Below are 20,137 nucleotides of genomic sequence, written 5' to 3' on the forward strand. Positions count from 1 at the left end.
TCTTCTTCCATGGGGGGAATTTTCTGGACATCGAACGAGTAGGAATGAGGTCATGGATCACAGCAAGCGTCCAATCATAAAATAAGTCCACCGCATCTTGAATTTCACCCACATGCAACAAATGCCATGGTAAAAGGGACAGGGTACGATTCGCAGTCTGCCAGTCAATTTTACGTCACACAGGCACAGAGCTCCTAAGGACAGGTCGATGATATCCCGGAGCACGGGGAGGGGTGAGAGTGAAAATTGTTTCAACGGACTTGTGGTTGGAGTTAAAAATATTTTGTCCCAAAGAAAGAGATGAAGCCTCGTTATAGGAAAGCAGGTAGTCAAGAAGACTATTTCCGCAGGTGTTTTCCAAGACATGCCGTTTGAAGTTCAGTCCAGTAATATAGTGGTTCATTTAAGGGGTGTGAGGGAGGAGATGGAGAGTTTGAGGGAGATAATTAGGATTCTCACAGAAGACAGGAAGGAAGGTAGGCCTCCCTCAAACAATGTACAGGTTACGGTGGGTGTACAAGAGGGAGAGGAAGGAAAGGGGGGAGTTGTAGAAGACAGGTGGTCTAATGTTCTAAGAGGAAGGAGATTGCAGGCTAAGGGCTCTTTTCAGGATCAGAATTCAGGACAGGTGTCTGTGCGAAATCGGTACGAGCCAATCCAGGTACAGCAACAGAGGGAAGATTAGGAACAGGGAACTGTTGCTGAGATGTGTGGAAGTAAGAGGAAGGGAAAAGGTAGGGAAGGGAAATGTAGGGTAGCGAATAGGAAAAGACAGGTGGAAAAGGGTCATGGAAGGAGAAAAAGGGGGAGGAAGTAGCTTCTGCAGCGATCAGGAAAGATAGGGCTGACCAGGAGGGGAGGGGATCAAATGAGGTGGGTAAGGTTGAGGCTCTGGTCATGGGGGATTCCATCGTTAGACATGTGGGGAAAGTGTGTGGAGGAAAGGGAAACGGGGTAGAGTGTTATCCAGGAATTAGGTTTAGGCAGATGTTGAGGAAAGTATAAGCGAGGGAGGAGGGGAAGGAGAAGGTGGAAGTGTTTCAAGTTAGTACCAACAACGTAAGGCAAGCTGATATAAGTACCAAACTAGTTGGGGATGTGTGGGATCTGGTAAATTCAGCACGGATGAAGTTTAAGCAAGCGGAGATTGTTATCAGTGGAATACTGTGTAGGAGGGATACTGACTGGAGGGTGAATGGGGATTTAAATGAGACTATGAGTGGAGTGGGTATGTGGGAAAACTGGTTATGAAATTTCTAGATCCTAATGGGTGGGTAGGTGATAGGGATATGCGCTCAGATGGCTTTCACTTAAACCGCAGTGCTATGGTATAAGTTAGAATATTTGTTTGGAAGGGTAATAGGGAGGTACGTTCAGGGAAACGGGGTTGTCTAGCGAGCGGTGATAAGGGTACAGAGATCTGGAAGTCAAGTAAGGATAACATCAAAGTGTTAGTGTTGAACAGGAGAAGTATTGTAAAGAAAGGAATAGAATGAAGTAGTTTAATAGATATATATTTACCAGATATTTTAATAGGAGTTGAATCATGGCTGAGAAATGATATAATGGATGCAGAAATTTTCTCACGTAACTGGAGAGGGTATGGTAGAGATAGGACAGGAATGGTGGGAGGTGGAGTATTCATTCTGGTGAAAGAAGATTTTGTAAGCTACGAAAAGGTTAACATGAGAAACATGAAATTCTAGGTGTAACGCTCTTTTCTAAAGATAATAGGCAACTTGATGTCTTTGGAGTGTACAGATCGGGAAAGGGTAGCGCAGATGCTGATTCAGAATTATTTGATAAGATAATCAGCTATATGGGAAACGACATGGAAAGGAATGTGATTGTAGCGAGGGATCTGAATTTACCAAATGTTAATTGGGAATGAAATGCGAACGACAGGAAGCATGACCAACAAATGGCAAATAAGCTAATATGGAAAGGACAGCTGATTCACAAAGTGATGGAACCAACTTGAGGGAAAAATATACTGGACGTTGTGCTGGTAAAACCAGATGAGCTCTATAGAGAAACCGAAGTAATGGATGGCATCAGTGATGATGAAGCTGTTTTTGTCGTAGTTAAAAATAAATGTGTTAGAAAGGAAGGTCGTAAAAGTAGGACTATCAGGCCGTACCAAATGGCTGACAAAGCAGGCATGAGGCAGTTATTAAAAAGTAAATATGTTCGGTGGAAAGCGGTAAATAAAAATGTAAACAGACTCCTGGATGGGTTTAAAGCAATTGCTGAGGAATGTGAAAGCAGGTTTGTACCTTAAAAGATGGTAAGAAATGGTAAAGACCCACTTTATTATAAAAGAGAAATAAAGGGACTAAGAAGGAGGTGCAAACTGGAAAGAAATAGAGTCACAAATGGCTGTGGAAGTAAGGAGAAATTGAAGGAACTTACTAGCAAATCGAATCTAGCAAAGAAGGCAGCTAAGGATAACATGATGGCAAGCATAATTGGCAGTCACTAAAATTCTAGTGATAAATGGAAATGTATGCATAGTTATTTTAAGGCTGAGACAGGTTCCAAGGAGTACATTCCAGGAATAATTAATGAACGAGGGTGTGTGTATGTGAGGATCTTCAAAAGGCAGAAGTATTCAGTCAGCAGTATAAAGATTATCGGTTACAAGGATAATGTCCAGATAGAGGAGGAGACTAAAGAAGTATTAAAATTTACATATGATAACAATGACATTTACAATAAGATACAAGAGTTGAAAACTAGAAAATCGCCTGGAATTTATAAGATTTCTGGGGTTATAATAAAGACAATGGGTTGGGGTATAGTACCATATCTGAAGTACTTACTTGATTATTATTTGGTTGAAGGAGCTATACGAATTGAACGGCGAGTTGCTATAGTAGCCCCTGTGTAAAAAGGAAAGGGTGAAAGACATAAAGCTGAAAATTACAGGCCAGTAAGTTTGACATGCGTTGCATGTAAGCATTTTGTAGGCATTCTTTCTCATTATATTAGACATGTTTTTGAAATTAACAACCGGTTCGATAAAAGGCAGGTCGGTCTTAGGAACGGTTATTCCACTGAAGCTCAACTTGTAGGATTCCATCAAGATATAGCAGATATCTTGGATTCTGGAGGACAAATGGACTGTATAACATTTGACCTGTCTAAAGCATTTGATAGGGTGGATCATGGGAGACTACGGGCAAAAATGAGTGCAATTGGACTAGACAAAAATGACTGAATGGGTTGCTATATTTCTAGAAAATAGATATCAAAGAATTATAGTGGGCGAAGCTTTATTTGACCCTGTAATAATTAAGAGGGGAATTCCTCAAGGCAATATTATTGTACCGTTATGTTTTTTTATATAATAAATGATGTGAGTAAACAAGTGTAATCAGAGGTAGGGCTTTTTGCAGATGATGTAATTCTGGATAGAGTAATCAATAAGTAACAAGATTGTGAGCAACTGCAACGTGACCTCGATAATGTTGTGAGATGGACAGCAGGCAATGGTATGTTGATAAAGTGGGTTAAAAGTCAGGTTGTGTGTTTCACAAATAGGAAAAGTCCTCTCAGTTTTCATTACTGCGTTGATGGGTTGAAAGTTCCTTTTGGGGATCATTGTAAGTATCTAGGTGTTAATATAAGGAAAGATCTTCATTGGATTAATCACATAAATGGTGTGCAGATGGTTATGAGGGTGTTTATGGGTGGCATAAGGATGTAAAAGAGAGGGCAAATCAGTTTCTGGTAAGATCCCAACTAGAGTATGGTTAAAGTGTATCGGAGCAGGATTATCTGATTCAAGAACTGGAAAAATCCAAAGTAAAGCAGCTCGATTTGTTCTGGGAGATTTTCGACGAAAGAGTAGCGTTACAAAAATGTTGGAAAGTTTGGGCTGGGAAGAACTGGGAGAAAGAAGACGAGCTGCTCGACTAAATGCTATGTTCCGAGCTGTCAGCGGAGAGATGGCGTGGAATGACATTAGTAGACGATTAAGTTTGAGAGGCATCCTTAAGAGTAGGAAAGATCACAGTATGAAAATAAAGTTGGAATTCAAGACGACAAATTGGGTCAAATATTATTTTATAGGAAGGGGAGTTAGGGATTGGAATAACTTAACAACGGAGATGTTCGGTTAATTTCCAATTTCTTTGAACTCATTTAAATGCAGGTCAGGATTGATTGATTGATTGATTGATTGGTTGATTGATTGATTGATTGATTGATTGATTGATTGATTGATTGATTGATTGATTGATTGATTGATTGATTGATTGATTGATTGATTGATTGATTGATTGATTGATTGATTGATAAATGTAAGATACTGTAAAGACCCTAAGCTACTCGTAAAACGTTTGCAACTGCTAAGGTTCTGGTTACACACTGCATAAAGCAGACATCTTTGAAATAGTACAAGAAATACGTCCTGCGGGTATTATTAAGTAATGGATCTTCAAAGCAATGACGTCGCCTGTAAGCCATCGCTCTTTACAGTACAGCAACCGTAACACTTCCATATATATTACTTGTATTTCCGAATAATCCTAAGCCTTCTTTCTGCAACATAGTGTAAATAATAATCTTACAAACTATTTAGTAAAGCTTTCAGACCGTTAACTCCGCCTCTAGCTGTAGAGCCAGTCGCAGGCTTGGATAAAGGAGGAGAGACATTCTAATTTAAATGAGACTATGGAGTGGGGATGTGGGAAACTGGGAGTGAAATTTCTAGATCCTAATGGGTGGGTAGGAGATAGGGATCTGCGCTCGGATGGCCTTCATTTTAACCGCAGTGGTACGTATAAGTTAGGAAATTTGTTTGGAAGGGTAATAGGGAGGTACATTCAGGGAAACGGGATGGCCTAGGGAGCGGTGATAAGGGAACAGGGAACTGGAAATCAAGTAGGGATGACATAAAATTTTTAGTGTTGAACTGCAGAAGTATTGTAAAAAAGGAATAGAATTAAGTAATTTAATAGATATATATTTACCAGATATTGTAATAGGAGTTGAATCATGGCTTAGAAATGATATAATGGATGCAGAAATTTTCTCACGGCACTGGAGTGTGTATAGTAGAGATAGGATAGGAAAGGTGGGAGGGGGAGATTTCATTCTCGTGAAAGAAGAATTTTTAAGCTACGAAAAAGTTAAAGATGAGACACATGAAATTCTAGGTGTAAGGCTCATTTCTAAAGATAATAGGCAACTTGATATATTTGGAGTGTACAGATCGGGAAAGGGTAGCACTGATGCGGATTCGGAATTATTTGATAGGATAGTCAGCTATGTGGGAAACGACATGGAAAGAAATGTGATTGTAGCGGGAGATCTGAATTTGCCAGATGTAAATTGGGAATGAAATGCGAATATCAGGAAGCATGACCAACAAATGGCAAATAAGTTAATATGGGAAGGACAGCTGATTCAGAAAGTGATGGAACCAACCAGAGGGAAAAATATCCTGGATGTGGTGCTGATAAAACCAGATGAGCTCTATAGGGAAACTGAAGTAATAGATGGTATTAGTGATCATGAAGCTGTTTTTGTGGTAGTTAAAAATAAATGCGATAGAAAGGAAGGTCTTAAAAGTAGGACTGTTAGGCAGTACCATATGGCTGATAAGGCAGGTATGAGGCAGTTTCTAAAAAGTAACTATGATCGGTGGAAAACGGTAAATAAAAATGTAAACAGACTCTGGGATGGGTTTAAAGAAATTGTTGAGGAATGCGAAAACAGGTTTGTACCTTTAAGGGTGGTAAAGAATGGTAAAGACCCACCTTATTACAATAGAGTAATAAAGAGACTAAGAAGGAGGTGCAGACTGGAAAGAAATAGAGTTAGAAATGGCTGTGGAAGTAAGGAGAAATTGAAGGAACTTACTAGGAAATTGAACCTAGCAAAGATGGCAGCTAAGGATAACATGATGGCAAGCATAATTGGCAGTCACTAAAATTCTAGTGATAAATGGAAATGTATGCATAGTTATTTTAAGGCTGAGACAGGTTCCAAGGAGGACATTCCAGGAATAATTAATGAACGAGGGTGTGTGTATGTGAGGATCTTCAAAAGGCAGAAGTATTCAGTCAGCAGTATGTAAAGATTGTTGGTTACAAGGATAATGTCGAGATAGAGGAAGAGACTAAGGCCAAAGAAGTAATAAAATTTACATATGATAACAATGACATTTACAATAAGATACAAAATTTGAAAACTAGAAAAGCGGCTGGAATTGATCAGATTTCTGGGGATATACTAAAGACAATGGATTGGAATATAGTACCATATCTGAAGTACTTATTTGATTATTGTTTGGTCGAAGGAGCTATACCAGATGAATGGAGAGTTGCTATAGTAGCCCCTGTGTATAAAGGAAGGGGTGATAGACATAAAGCTGAAAATTACAGGCCAGTAAGTTTGACATGCATTGTATGTAAGCTTTGGGAAGGCATTCTTTCTGATTATATTAGACATGTTTGTGAAATTAATAACTGGTTCGATAGAAGGCAATTCGGTTTTAGGAAAGGTTATTCCACTGAAGCTCAACTTGTAGGATTCCAGCAAGATATAGCAGATATCTTGGATTCTGGAGGTCAAATGGACTGTATCGCGATTGACATGTCTAAAGCATTTGATAGGGTGGATCATGGGAGACTACTGGCAAAAATGAGTGCAATTGGACTAGACAAAAGAGTGACTGAATGGGTTGCTATATTTCTAGAAAATAGATCTCAGAGAGTTAGAGTAGGTGAAGCTTTGTCTGACCCTGTAATAGTTGAGAGGGGAGTTCCTCAGGGCAGTGTTATCGGACTTTTATTCTTTCTTATATATATAAATGATATGAGTAAAGGAGTGGAATCGGAGGTAAGGCTTTTTGCGGATGATGTTATTCTCTATAGAGTGATAAATAAGTTACAAGATTGTGAGCAACTGCAACGTGACCTCGAAAATGTTGTGAGATGGACAGCAGGCAATGGTATGTTGATAAACGGGGCTAAAAGTCAGGTTGTGAGTTTCACAAATAGGAAAAGTCCTCTCAGTTTTAATTACTGCGTTGATGGGGTGAAAGTTCCTTTTGGGGATCATTGTAAGTATCTAGGTGTTAATATAAGGAAAGATCTTCACTGGGGTAATCACATAAATGGGATTGTAAATAAAGGGTAAATATCTCTGCACATGGTTATGAGGGTGTTTAGGGGTTGTAGTAAGGATGTAAAGGAGAGTGCATATAAGTCTCTGGTAAGACCCCAACTAGAGTATGGTTCCAGTGTATGGGACCCTCACCAGGATTACCTGATTCAAGAACTGGAAATAATCCAAAGAAAATCAGCTCGATTTGTTCTGGGTGATTTCCGACAAAAGAGTAGCGTTACAAAAATGTTGCAAAGTTTGGGAAGAATTGAGAGAAAGAAGAAGAGCTGCTCGACTAAGTGGTATGTTCCGAGCTGTCAGCGGAGAGATGGCGTGGAATGACATTAGTAGACGAATAGGTTTGAATGGCGTTTATAAAAGTAGGAAGGATCACAATATGAAGATAAAGTTGGAATTCAAGGGGACAATTGGGGCAAATATTCATTTATAGGAAGGGGAGTTAATTATTGGAATAACTTACCAAGGGAGATGTTCAATAAACTTCCAATTTCTTTGAAATCATTTCGGAAAAGGCTAGGAAAGCAACAGATAGGGAATCTGCCACCTGGGCGACTGCCCTAAATGCAGATCAGTATTGATTGATCAGTATTCGAACGCAAGCTCACATATAAAGAACTTAGAGCTTCTAGCAAATTTCGTTCTTAGATTTTCTGACAAGTACTAGAACCCACGTAATTCTGCGTGAACAGAGCCCTCAAACATTGTTCACAAACAACAATTTTGCGACTCAACGAAGCTACTGAGTAGCACGAACTGTTTTATATTCTGAACACAAAGTTTTAACCTCGAAGTGATCCAAGCAATATTTTAAGCTACTATACGCAGTCTTACCTAGACAGTTAACAGAAGCAGATGTGCTGAGTCGGGTGTCCCGGTAGAGAGGGAGTGGAGTGCAAGCGGTGCGTGGAAGAAGGAATACGGGAATGAAGAGGAAGATGATTGGTGTCGATCAATATCGGGCAGTTATCGGAAGGTGTAAGGGGCGAGGGAAGAAGGAAACAGCCAGGAGCGAAGGAGATAAAGTGGAATCAAGATTGAAGGTTGAGATGATATTGGTGGCAACGGTGATTATGCTACTGCTAGTCATAGGGGGTGTGGAAGTAAACCCCGGACCGACCCAATGGCAACATGAGCTGGGAAGATGTGGAGGTAATAAGGAGGGTGGTTTGGGAGGGTGTGGAAGAAGTATGCCCATTTGAGCAAATTAAAAATATGATGAAGGAACAAGTGAAAGAATTTGAGAATATGAGGCGATGGATACAGGGAAAAGCATACGAAACGACGACCAAAGTAGGAATCAAGGAGAGAGAAATAGCGTCACTCAAGGAGAAAATAAGGGACATGGGGGAAGAGGTGGTGAAGCTGAAGGCTGTAATAGAAAGCAGCTGCCAAGAACGCAGGAAGAAATGCATATGTATATATGGAGTGCCGGATGAAAAAGGAAAGGACAAAGTGCTGACAATATACAAGGTTGTGGATCTCATAAAAAAAGAATGAAAATTAACTTCAGTGAAGTTAATATAGACGATGTAGAGAGGATAGGTAAAGCACAGGGCAACAGGCAGATAAAAGTGAAGTTGTTTTCCACCCTGATGGCGAAAATAGTGGTAAGAGGCGCGGATAACCTACGGAGTACAAAAATCTGGATTAAAAGTGACATGGGAAGAGAAGGGGTGAGGAATATAAATACCCTAAAAACATTTAGTCCGGGCCAAACTTCAAGGGTTAAGAGCTTACATTAAGGGTCAACAACTAGTGGTAACCAATGGCCGCTGGACCAGGTTTTGGACAGTGACGAAACTATGGGATTTGGAAGAGAATATGAAGAGAGAAGAAGAAATGGGGAAGAGAATGGAAGAAAGGCAAGTTATGGACAGCCGTGTTAGAGAAGACGGACATGGTGATAAAGTAATAACTAAGGGAAACAGGAAGTTAAGCAAGGAAAGGCAGGGAGGTGAGCATGCAGAAAGTGCGATCGTACATAGTGAAAAGGAAAGTGCAGTCGACAACAGGCGAGTATATGGAGGCTTAGGGATACAGCTATGGACATAGACAGAAAAGAGGAAAGGCGGAGAGACGAATGCAGTGAAAGAAGAGATGGGCAGAGAGAAGAGTAAAGAGAAGCAGAAACCAGGCAGAGAATAGACCTGTATATGAGCAAAGGAGGCGAGTGCAATGAAGGAAGAGATGTGCAGAGTGAAGAGGAAAGAGCAGCGGAAACCAGGCAGAGGATAGAGCTGTTTATGAGCAAAGGAAGAAGCAGAAGGTCAAGGGCCATGTGGGAAATGATGAAAAATGAAGAGGGCAGAGTCACGAGAATTAAAAACTCCAATAAATTAGTAAGTAAATAAGGGAAAAGTGATTGAAGATATGGGGGTATTATGGGGAAAGGTATTAAAATAGTTTTTAGATCGTATGTGTCTGAATTTTAGGAAATTATAGTGGAGGGAAATTTTGATATAGTCGATATAAAAGTAGGATATTTTAAGTGAATGTATCGTTATGTTAATTGCAATTGTGACATCTGTGGCAAAGGTTGTAGTGAAGTTGTGCTGCATAATATATCTAACTAAATGCAAGAAGTATGCTTCTGTTGTGATTTCTATTGGATGTTTATGGCTTATTTTGATGTGCTGACCTAGTGTTGGTGTTATTTAGTAGTTTTACGATCTCTATTTGCTGTTATTAGGGTTATATTTGTGTAAGTTTTACGCCCTAAGTGACAGCCATATTGGATTTCCCACAATCATTCCATAGATAACACTAGATAGAACAGCAATTTATTATATCTATCTATAGTCTCGTGCCCTAAGTGTCAGCCATCTTGTCCGATTCAACATAATTGCCATAGAAACTACAATTCATATAGGAACTTCACACTACATATCCGGTGTTACCTAGACCACAGAATCTGTTAAGATATATGGAGTAGACCGTACAGCTAGTGTCTCAACGCCGAATATTGGGCGGCGGGAAATAACCCGACCAACCTGAAAGGCCAACCGCTTCGGGCGGTTGAACCTTTAGGGAGGGATATGGCCCTCAGTGCAAGAAATGCAACCGGAATCCATAATGACGGAGGGCAGCAGCTTCGCCATTAGTACACGTTGGCGTCAGCCAAGATATCGGCTGATACGGTGATGTGACACACATTTGGGAGCGTAACCATAGTGGTTTAAGCGGTATCAAAACTGCGCGAGGAAGGCAACGGGAAACCACCTCGTATTTAATCCCCAGGAAAATCTTTAGCATGACTGGAAAACATGAAACTAAGGCCCCCAGTCCCCGGCAGCCCTTCAGTGGGTGCTAAGAATCTCCGGGCCAGTCATGAGAAGGATAGCAATGTGGAATGTTCGCAGCTTGTTTCAAAGTGGAAAGACTCATAACGCCATCAGAGAGATGGAGAGACTCAAGATCGACGTTCTTGGCATTAGCGAAATGCGTTGGCCTCATTCAGGAAAGAGTGTGCTCAGTGGTTATCAGGTTACTATTCTGGTAATGACGATCCTCGCCATCTTAATGGCGTGGGATTCATTGTACATCGAGATATCAGTAAGTCTGTGAAAAAATGTATACCAGTATCAGATAGGGTATGTTTATTACAGCTTAATGCACGACCAATTTTAGTGAATATCATCCAAGTATATGCTCCAACATGTGATGCGTCAGACGTTGATGTCGAAGATTTTTACACGAAAATCGAAGCAGCCCTGTCATATACCAAACCATCTGAGATAAACATTGTGATGGGCCAAGAGCAGAGCCTTATTATAGCAAACACGTATTTCCAGCTACCTCCACGTCGCCTCTATACGTGGACCTCTAATGCTGACAACAGTATTAGGAACCAGATTGATTACATCACAATTAACAAGCGGTTCAGAAATTCCATCAAATGTGTGAAAACATACCCAGGTTCTGATATCAACTCAGACCATAGCCTACTGTTTGCTTTCATGAATCTCAGGCTGAAGAAATATCATTTAAAGGGGAGTTTTAGTCGGATTGAGATTCAGAAGCATCAAGATCAAGCACTGAAGGATGAAGTTCAGTCAGCTCTACGTGTAAAACTTGTGGAAGTTCAAAACAGCGTTAATATAAGTGATGTTGAAGGCACTTGGAATTACATCAAATGTGCAATTAACGACGTAAGTCAAGTAAAATTAATGAATGCTGGAAGAAGGAAAAACAAGCCGTAGATGACAGAAGAAATCCTGAAACTATTGGACCAGAGGAGGTCTTTTAAAAACAAAGATCCTGTAAAGTACAAAAGTTTGCAGAATTTAATACGACAAAGAATAAGGTATGCAAAAGATCAACAACTCTCTGAGGAATGCAACGAAATAGAATTAATGAATTCCAAATATGATTTTTTCAAGAAAGTGAAACAAGTAACTGGTGCATATAACAGGACGGGTAGTGGAGTCCTCCTTAATAAGAATGGGTACATCTTAGCGAGCACAGAAGAGAAACTGAAGGAATGGATGGAATATGTACAAAATCTCTTCTTGGATCGCAGAAATGTGGATCATGGTGCTTGTGCAGACGATGGTGTGGATATCACACGTGCAGTAATAGAATATGCCATAAGAACAGCGAAGAATGGAAAGGCTCCAGGCCCTGATGAGATGTATGCTGAGATACTCAAACTTCTTGAGAAAGAAAAACCTCTTTCATTCACCGCAGGGGAACCATTCCTCGAGACTGGCTCAAATCGAATTTCGTAATATTGCCTAAGAGAGCCAATGTAAAATTCTGCAATGAATATAGAACATTTAGTTTGATGAGCCACGTTCTGAAAGTATTCCTAAAAGTCTTGCATGCGAGAATTTATCATAAGTGTGAGGAGAATATCGGAACCTCGCAGTTTGGCTTCAGACAAGGTTTTGGTACTAGAGAGGCATTATTAAGTCTGCAGGTATTAGTCCAACGGTGCCGAGATGTCAATGTCGATGTTTTTGCTTGTTTCATCGATTACGAAAAGGCTTTCGATACAGTCCGCCATGATGAACTTATGAACATTCTTCCGGAATTAGGACTTGATGGACGGGACATTCGTATTATTGGTAATCTCTACTGGAACCAGTGTGCTGGAACAAGAGTTGATGGTCGTGTCTCGGAAGAAGTCTCAATTATGAAAGGAGTTCGCCAAGGCTGTATTCTTTCCCCCATGCTTTTCAACATCTATTCAGGAAAGATTTTTCGAGATGCTCTTTACGGAAAGACTCAAGGAATTGTGGTTAATGTTTTCATCATAAATAACATCAGGTACGCCGATGACACTGTGCTACTTGCAACCAATCTCCAGGATCTACAGGAATTACTTAATGCTGTCACTGAAGGCAGCAGCGCAATGGGCTTGAAGCTTAATGTAAAGAAGACCAAGTGGATGGTTATAAGTAGGGAAGAAGATGTCATTCGAGGTAATCTCACAACAACGAAGGAACAGATCGCGAGAGTGGCAACATTTAAATACCTGGGATGTCACATCAATGATGACTGGGACCTTACTCACGAGATCCGAAGCAGATTTGAGCAGGCCAGATTTTCTTTTCAGAGACTTAGGAAACTTTTGACAAGCCGTGACCTCTCCATTAAACTACGGCCACGACTACTCCGGTGCTACGTTTTCAGCATTCTGTTGTACAGCGTTGAGGCATGGATACTAATTGAGACCCTGTGCAAGAGATTGCAAGCATTTGAAATGTGGACGTACCGAAGGATGCTGAAGATACCTTGGACAGCTAAAATGACCAATATAGACGTTTTGCACCGTATGAGCAAAGAACCAGAAATTCTCACTACCATCAAGAGAAGGAAACTAGAATACTTTGGTCATATGATGCGGAACTCTAAATGCCACCTTCTGCAAGTAATACTCCAAGGGAAAATTAACGGAAAGCGTGGTCCGGGGAGAAGTAGGACATCATGGCTCGGCAACTTGAGCCAGTGGTTTGGGGTGACAAAGCTTACTCGGTTCAGATCAGCTATGAACAAACAACAGATCATGCTACTGATCGCCAACGTTCTGCGAGGACATGGCACATGAAGAAGAAGAAGAAGAAGAAGAAGAAGAAGAATTGTATGGCAATTATGAGTGAGTTATCATCAGGTTAATGATGGGATTTTATGATATTTTAAGTGAATGTTTCTCCATGTCAATTGAAATTGTACGGCAATTATTAGTGAGTTACTAGCAAGTTAAGCTTTAATGTATGTGTAGAAAGTGGTGGGTGGATGTAACTGGGGTGGTGCGAGGAAGTAATACGTGATTGTGAGGAAAAATGATGGTGAAAAAGTTGTGAATTAAGAGGTCAAATCGATGGTATATAGTCAGTGAAGTGAAGGGTTGAAATTAATATGTGATTATGGTTGTATATGTTTGAATGGCAAGATATTCATAGTGGAGACAGATTTTTTATATAGTCGAGATGGTAAGTGGTAGAGTGTTTATGTTAGTTGTATAACAGGAGTAAATTCATGATGGAGACGTATTGTGATTTGAAAGAGATAGATTTGGTGGTGTAGTTGAGATAGAGTGATTAAATTATAGATATGGTATGGTAAGTATTAAAGGAGTAAGAGGTGGTGGTATAATTCAATGTGGAGGTTAATTAAGAGATGGTGTACGTAGAACGTAAGGAATGATGATATTGAAGGAAGGGTGAAAAGGATATAGTTGGAAGGTGAGAGTTTTGTTGATAAATATGATTATGTAGTGAGCAACGAGAGGTAACGCGAAAGTTGAAAGTTTGAGATAATGGAGTGATTGTTAATAAGGAAATAAGAGTGATTACATTTATGTTTGTGAGTTGTACAAGAGGAAGCAAGTGAATGGTGGAATTGTATTGTTATATGTAAGGGGTTGATTTGGTAGTCTGTGAATGTGATTATTATGAAGTTTGGTGCTGCAATGAAGGACAGCTGCGAGATGGTTGGAATTTGTTCTGTGAGTGGTTAGAGGTACTGTTAAGTAGCTAAATCAGGTAGGTGGGAGTGTGTTTGTTAATGGTATTTGAGTAAGGAGTGAATAAGTTATTCAGTATGTAATGTAATATGGAGTTTGGGTCATTACGGCCTGGAAGTGTTTCCGGTTTGATAAGAGGAAAAATTGAGTTAAGTGGTAAGACGTTGGAGATTGAGGTCATAAGGAATAACGAGAGGTAACTTAAAGTAGATGGATATGGTAATTTGACTGGAAGTGGAGTGTGATTAGTTTGGAGATCAGAAAGGTATAGTGCACCTAGTGGTTCTGTTTGGTTTTGCTAGAGGTGTTTATTCAATTTCTTGGCAATAGGTTGGTTATGGATATAATCAATGTGTTGGTGGTTAGTATATGCAAAGTGTGGGTGACGGAAGCAGAATAAGCACCAAGTAGAAACAGGAAGGTAACGTAGGCCACTACTAAACAATGAAGCAATGTGATGACTATGCAGCAAGCGACAATAGTATGTGTGAGGAGAGGTTGGAGTGGAATGTAATACCTTGCTGTGTCAGTCAGAAGAAGTGAGGGAGGATATTGTCCCCCACATTGGCGGCCTTGTAACTAGAGGATGATGTGCCGTTCGGTACGATTCATTTTATTTGCCATTTTAATTTACTTAATTTTGCCTTCTTGCCTTGTTTTCATTTATTGCTGTATTAACATGGCTATCGGTTCTCCTTGAGGGAGGTGTCCGTGGGCCAAATGGCAGCAGGTATGTTATTTTATTTATTTTATGAGAATTATTCTATGTGTATGTCAGTATAAAAGCTGTCTAGGTTAGTCATTATTATCTTTCTCCATTCATAGGAAGCAATACTGTAGATCGGGAGAGAAATAAAGATGATTATGGTCATGATTATGTAAGCTACTATAAGCCTCTAGAGTGCAATTAAGCCCATGGCCCTTTGGCCTTAGCATTTTGCCCTTCAGCAATTTTGCTCTATAGCCCTTTTGCACTTCGGCCACTCTGCCCTTTAGCCCTTTTCTCTTTAGCCAACTAACCTTTTGTTCCTTTGCCTTCAGTCACTTTGCCCTTTGCCAGATCTCGCAATAGCCGTTTTGCCCTGTAGCCACTCTTCCCTTTCGACCTTTTTCCCTTTATCGCTGTGCCCTTTGGCCATTCTGCTCGTTAGACCTTTTTCCTTTAATAAATAATTCCTTTTTCCTACAGCCATACTGCCCTTTAGCCCTTTAGAAATTCTGCCCCTTAGCCCTTTCTCCTTTGGCTATTCTGCCCTTTAGCTTTTTTGCCCTTTAGCCATTCTGCCCTTTTTGCCTTTAACGATTCTGTCCTTTAGACCTTTAGCCCTATACCTCTTTTCCCCTTTAGCCAATCTGCGCTTTAGACCTTTACCCTTTAGCTTTTTCCCATTGCCCATTTGCCCTTTATGCGGTCGCTAGCTCCATGACCTAAGATCAGCTTTCAACGTTATGCCCCTGTGAGTATAGTATATGTATTAATCTATACACCATCACCCTAGTTCCATGTGTATCCACAATCTTGTTTTCAAGTCCAGCTTCCACCAATCTCAGCATCAAAGCTCCCCAAAGTTACCCTGGACCATGTCACATCTTGTCTAGTTAGATTAAGCCTGGGATCGAATCTCAAACATGAGTCTGTAACGCCCTTGTAAAGTGAAGGCTGAAGTCAATTCCGTGCCTGTTAGTTTGAGCTAGCACTCTTATCTATTATCACGTCGGCAGTTAGGTTAAGTTAGCACTTTTTGGCATCAAACTTGAGTCTGTGAAGCTAACACCCTTGTAAGGTTAAGGCTAGGGTGAAATCCAAGACTTGTGAAGTTAACATTGGGGTCGAATCCGTGCTTTTTAGGTTAGGATTACAGTCAGGAAGAGGAGGTAATCATACGCTACTGAGGTTATGAGGAGGAGGAGGAGGAGGAATGACCCTGCAGTTATTCACATTCGAGCCCCAAAAATGCTTTCCAACTATTACGCCTATATGAATAAAGTATAAAGTTCATGTATTCATCCTTACATCGTCTCCCTAGAAACAGGTAATAATACGCTACTAAGTTTAAGAGTAGGTGGAGGAGGAATGACTCTACAGTCACTCAGATTCGAGCCCCAAAGATGCTTCCCAAATTTTTGCCCCTATGAATAAAGCACATGTATTAAGTCTTTTGCCATCTTCCTAGTCCTATCAGTACAATGTGTAGCCGCCATCTTGTTCCAAGTTCAGCTCCAGGCCCCTGAGGTTGCCATCCAATTTTCACCCTATGAATAAAGCGTATGTACTAAGTCTTACACCACCTCCGCTGTGCTATTAGTTCAACGTGTAGCCGGTATCTTGTTCAAGATTCCAAGTTCAGCTCCAGTTCTCCTGAGGATACCGTCCGACGTTATGTTCCTATGAATAAAGCATATGCTTTAAGTTTTACACCATCCACCCATTCCTATTAATACAGCTCTTAGCCGCCAAGCTCGTGTAGGGAAGGGCAACCGGTTAGGTTAACGCCTGGTCAGTGTACGGTTGAGTCTGCACAATTAGCTAGGGCGTAAAGTTATGCCCGATCTGATTGTGGGACGGGCAATCGGCAAAAGTTTAAACGTACGCATTTTTCCACACTCAGACCGGACAATGACATGTACGAGCCCCTGGCTAAAAGCAAGAAAAGCTACATTCGCAAATTGTTGCTAGGTTAGTAACATTTGCTGCTTCCAGAAAGAATTCTGATTAGATATGACTTTGTTCGCTTCATTATACATCTTCAGTATTGCTTTTTCTGTAGCGGATTGAGCTGTTGAGTTTCACTAGTTTTCGGTCAAAGAAAAAATCTAGTATACGTTATGCCCCTATGAATAAAGCACATGTATTAAGCCTTACACCATTTCCCTGGTCAAATTTGTAGCCGCCATCTTGTTCTGAGTTCAGCTTCAAACGTTACAACCCCTCCAGGCGTAAGGGTTAAGGTTAAACCTGCACTCTAAGCCAGGGTGTAAGGAAGTGCGACCAGTTAGGTTTTCGCCTTGTCAACGTAACGTTAGGCCTGCACTTTTAGCCAGGGTGTAGGGAAGGGCAACCGGTTAGGTTTTCGCTTGGTCAGCGTAAGTTTGATCCTTACTGTTAGCAAGGGTGTGAGTTAGGTTAGGTTAAGAGTGGTCAGCGAAACGTTAGACCTGCACTTTTAAGTAGTTATCCCGGGGTATCTAATTTGAAGTCTTTTAAGTTAAGCTTATATTCTTATGCGGTTAGCCTGCTAGGTTAGGTTGGGGTAGATTAATTTGACGCGTGGTCAGCGTAACGTTAAGCAGGCAGTTTTATGCGGTTAGCCGCGGTGTTGAACTGTGAGTATCTTAGGTTAAGCTACTACTCTTAGGATTCGAACTGGGGCCTGTACTGTTAACGCTCTTAGATTTGGGGCCGAACCTGAGGGACGTAAGATTAAGGCTGGACACGTAGCCAGCTTAAGGTCATGTGAGTTTAAGAGCGCGCTGTTAGCTAGCAGCGCTAACTGCGCTGTAACGTCACCCAACGGATCAGTCCTCACCTAGGGGCCTCCGGATAACGGATGCGGCCGAGCCCCCCCCCCAAAATACTGCTGACATTGAATGGTGGTGGTGGTGATTAGTGTCTAAGGAGGAAGTACAACTAAGCAACCATCCACTATTAACATTAATCACAGGGAAAACATGGAAGGATCCGGCTATTATAAACATGAAGGAATCAGTCAAAGATAGACAAGTGACACAAAGGGCGAGAAAATGAAAGACTCCCTTGGCCTCGAATGATCTAATGCCGTCGAGGTCGGAAAAGAACAAGAGTTGATAAATGAAGACAATGACTGGGCGCAGAAGCGAGCTGGCCGAATCTCTCTAGCTCTGACGGGTAGATATAACCTGTATCAGTAGACAAAGTGGTTAAGTGCGAAAAACTGACATTTGTGAAGTATTAATCCTCTTGTACTATGCCACAATATATTTCCAAATTGGCATGGCAATTACCGTCTCCGGAAGATTGTGATATAAATCACCTATATAGACCGTATATACGATCGCTTGATTGACATCCGAGTTGTCACCGAGTCAACAGTAGTACGCATCGTCTCTTGCTATGCACCACAGGTACGAAGCCCATTACAGAAAAAAGATGGATTTGGACAGAAACGGGCTCATGTTGTGCCCTTATGACCACAGCATGTATGGTGATAATCTTCTTCCAAGTTCTGCCACGGCTATCTGAGAAAGAAACATGACTTACCACCACGTAGATTATCTTCTCAGTGTACAGACCATCCGGTTGATTCCTCTTGTAAGGGCTGGTATAGGGGTGTCAAAACTGAACTACGGGTCAAACTAACTAAATAAATCAATTTGTAATCCCAAGACTGAGTAAAATTAAATGAAATAAACTATATTAATCAAAACCAATAAGCTGAAGTTAAGTTAAAATGAAATTTAACAAACATACATACATACATACATACATACATACATACATACATACATACATACATACATACATACATACATACATACATACATACATACATACATACATACATACATTATCATTATAGACTGTTATGCCTTTCAGCGTTCAGTCTGCAAGCCTCTGTGAATTTACTATACGTCGCCACAATCCTCGATTTGCAACTAGTGTTGTGGCCTCATTTATTTCTATACCCCTTATATTTAAATCGTTAGAAGCCGAGTCTAACCATCGTCGTCTTATTCTTCCTCTACTTATCTTACCCTCCATAACAGACTCCATTATTCTCCTAGGTAACCTATCCTCCTCCATTCGCTTCACATGACCCCACCACCGAAGCCGGTTTATACGTACAGCTTCATCCATCGAGTTCATTCCTAAATTAGCCTTTATATCCTCATTCCGAGTACCCTCCTGCCATTGTTCTCACCTGTTTGTACAAGCAATCATTCTTGCTACTTTCATGTCTGTTACTTCTACTGTAACTTATGAATAAGATATCCTGAGTCCACCCAGCTTTCGCTCCCGTAAAGCAATGTTGGTCTGAAAACAGACCGATGTAATGATAGTTTCGTCTGGGAGCTGACTTCCTTCTGACAGAATACTGTTGATCGCAACTGCGAGCTCACTGCATTAGCTTTACGACAGCTTGATTCAATCTCACTTAGTATATTACCATCCTGGGAGAACACACAACCTAAATACTAGAAATTTTCGACCTGTTCTAGCCTTGTATCACAAATCTGACATTCAATTTTGTTGAATTTCTTACCTACTGACATCAATTTAGTCTTCGATGAAAATTGAATATAAATTAAGTTGAATAAAATAAACTAAAATTAAGTAATAATTATAACATTTGTGACATAACCCAATGACATAATATAAGCTGAGATAAAAATGAATGAGTTACATTATGAAAAACAAGATCAGTAGTAAACTACTTAAATGTCCTCAAGATTGTCGAAAAGTGACCAATTACCTTAACTGAAATAATATCTCAAGATCCTCCAACTGTGCTAAATGTTAAAATTATCCAAAAACCTTTTATTGTTAATCACACAATAATTAACTCACTGTTTCCAACAGTATATTACTTGATCAAAATCTGTAAACGTGCGGGCTAAGTCTCAACAAGGGACCAAGAACACACACATACACTGTCGCATTAACATTGCTTCATCCCAACGTGGTCTTACATGTTTAAAATAATTATTATTATTAGCCATGATTCAAAACATATTGCCTATGGTGGGTCAGTGGTCAACTGAGCCTCCTCTCCAAATTAGACTCATTACACTTTTACCGCTGATTGTGTAAACACACACATCTGTTTACCTGTCCTTATACATCATTAACATAACCACATAAGTTTTAACCTGACAATTAGTTTTGCGGCGTTTACACTTGTTTGTACGTGAACATTCCCATTGTTTGTTGACCTGACATTATTACACATAAATTATTGTGACATTTAAAATTTGTGAGTTTTTAGAGATGTTTTGCGTTGCCGTGCGAAGGTGTAAATATAATGCCGCCATTTTACTGACTGAGACTAACGTGCT

Source organism: Anabrus simplex, chromosome 2, assembly GCF_040414725.1.
Source record: "Anabrus simplex isolate iqAnaSimp1 chromosome 2, ASM4041472v1, whole genome shotgun sequence".
Taxonomy (NCBI): Eukaryota; Metazoa; Arthropoda; class Insecta; order Orthoptera; family Tettigoniidae; genus Anabrus; species Anabrus simplex.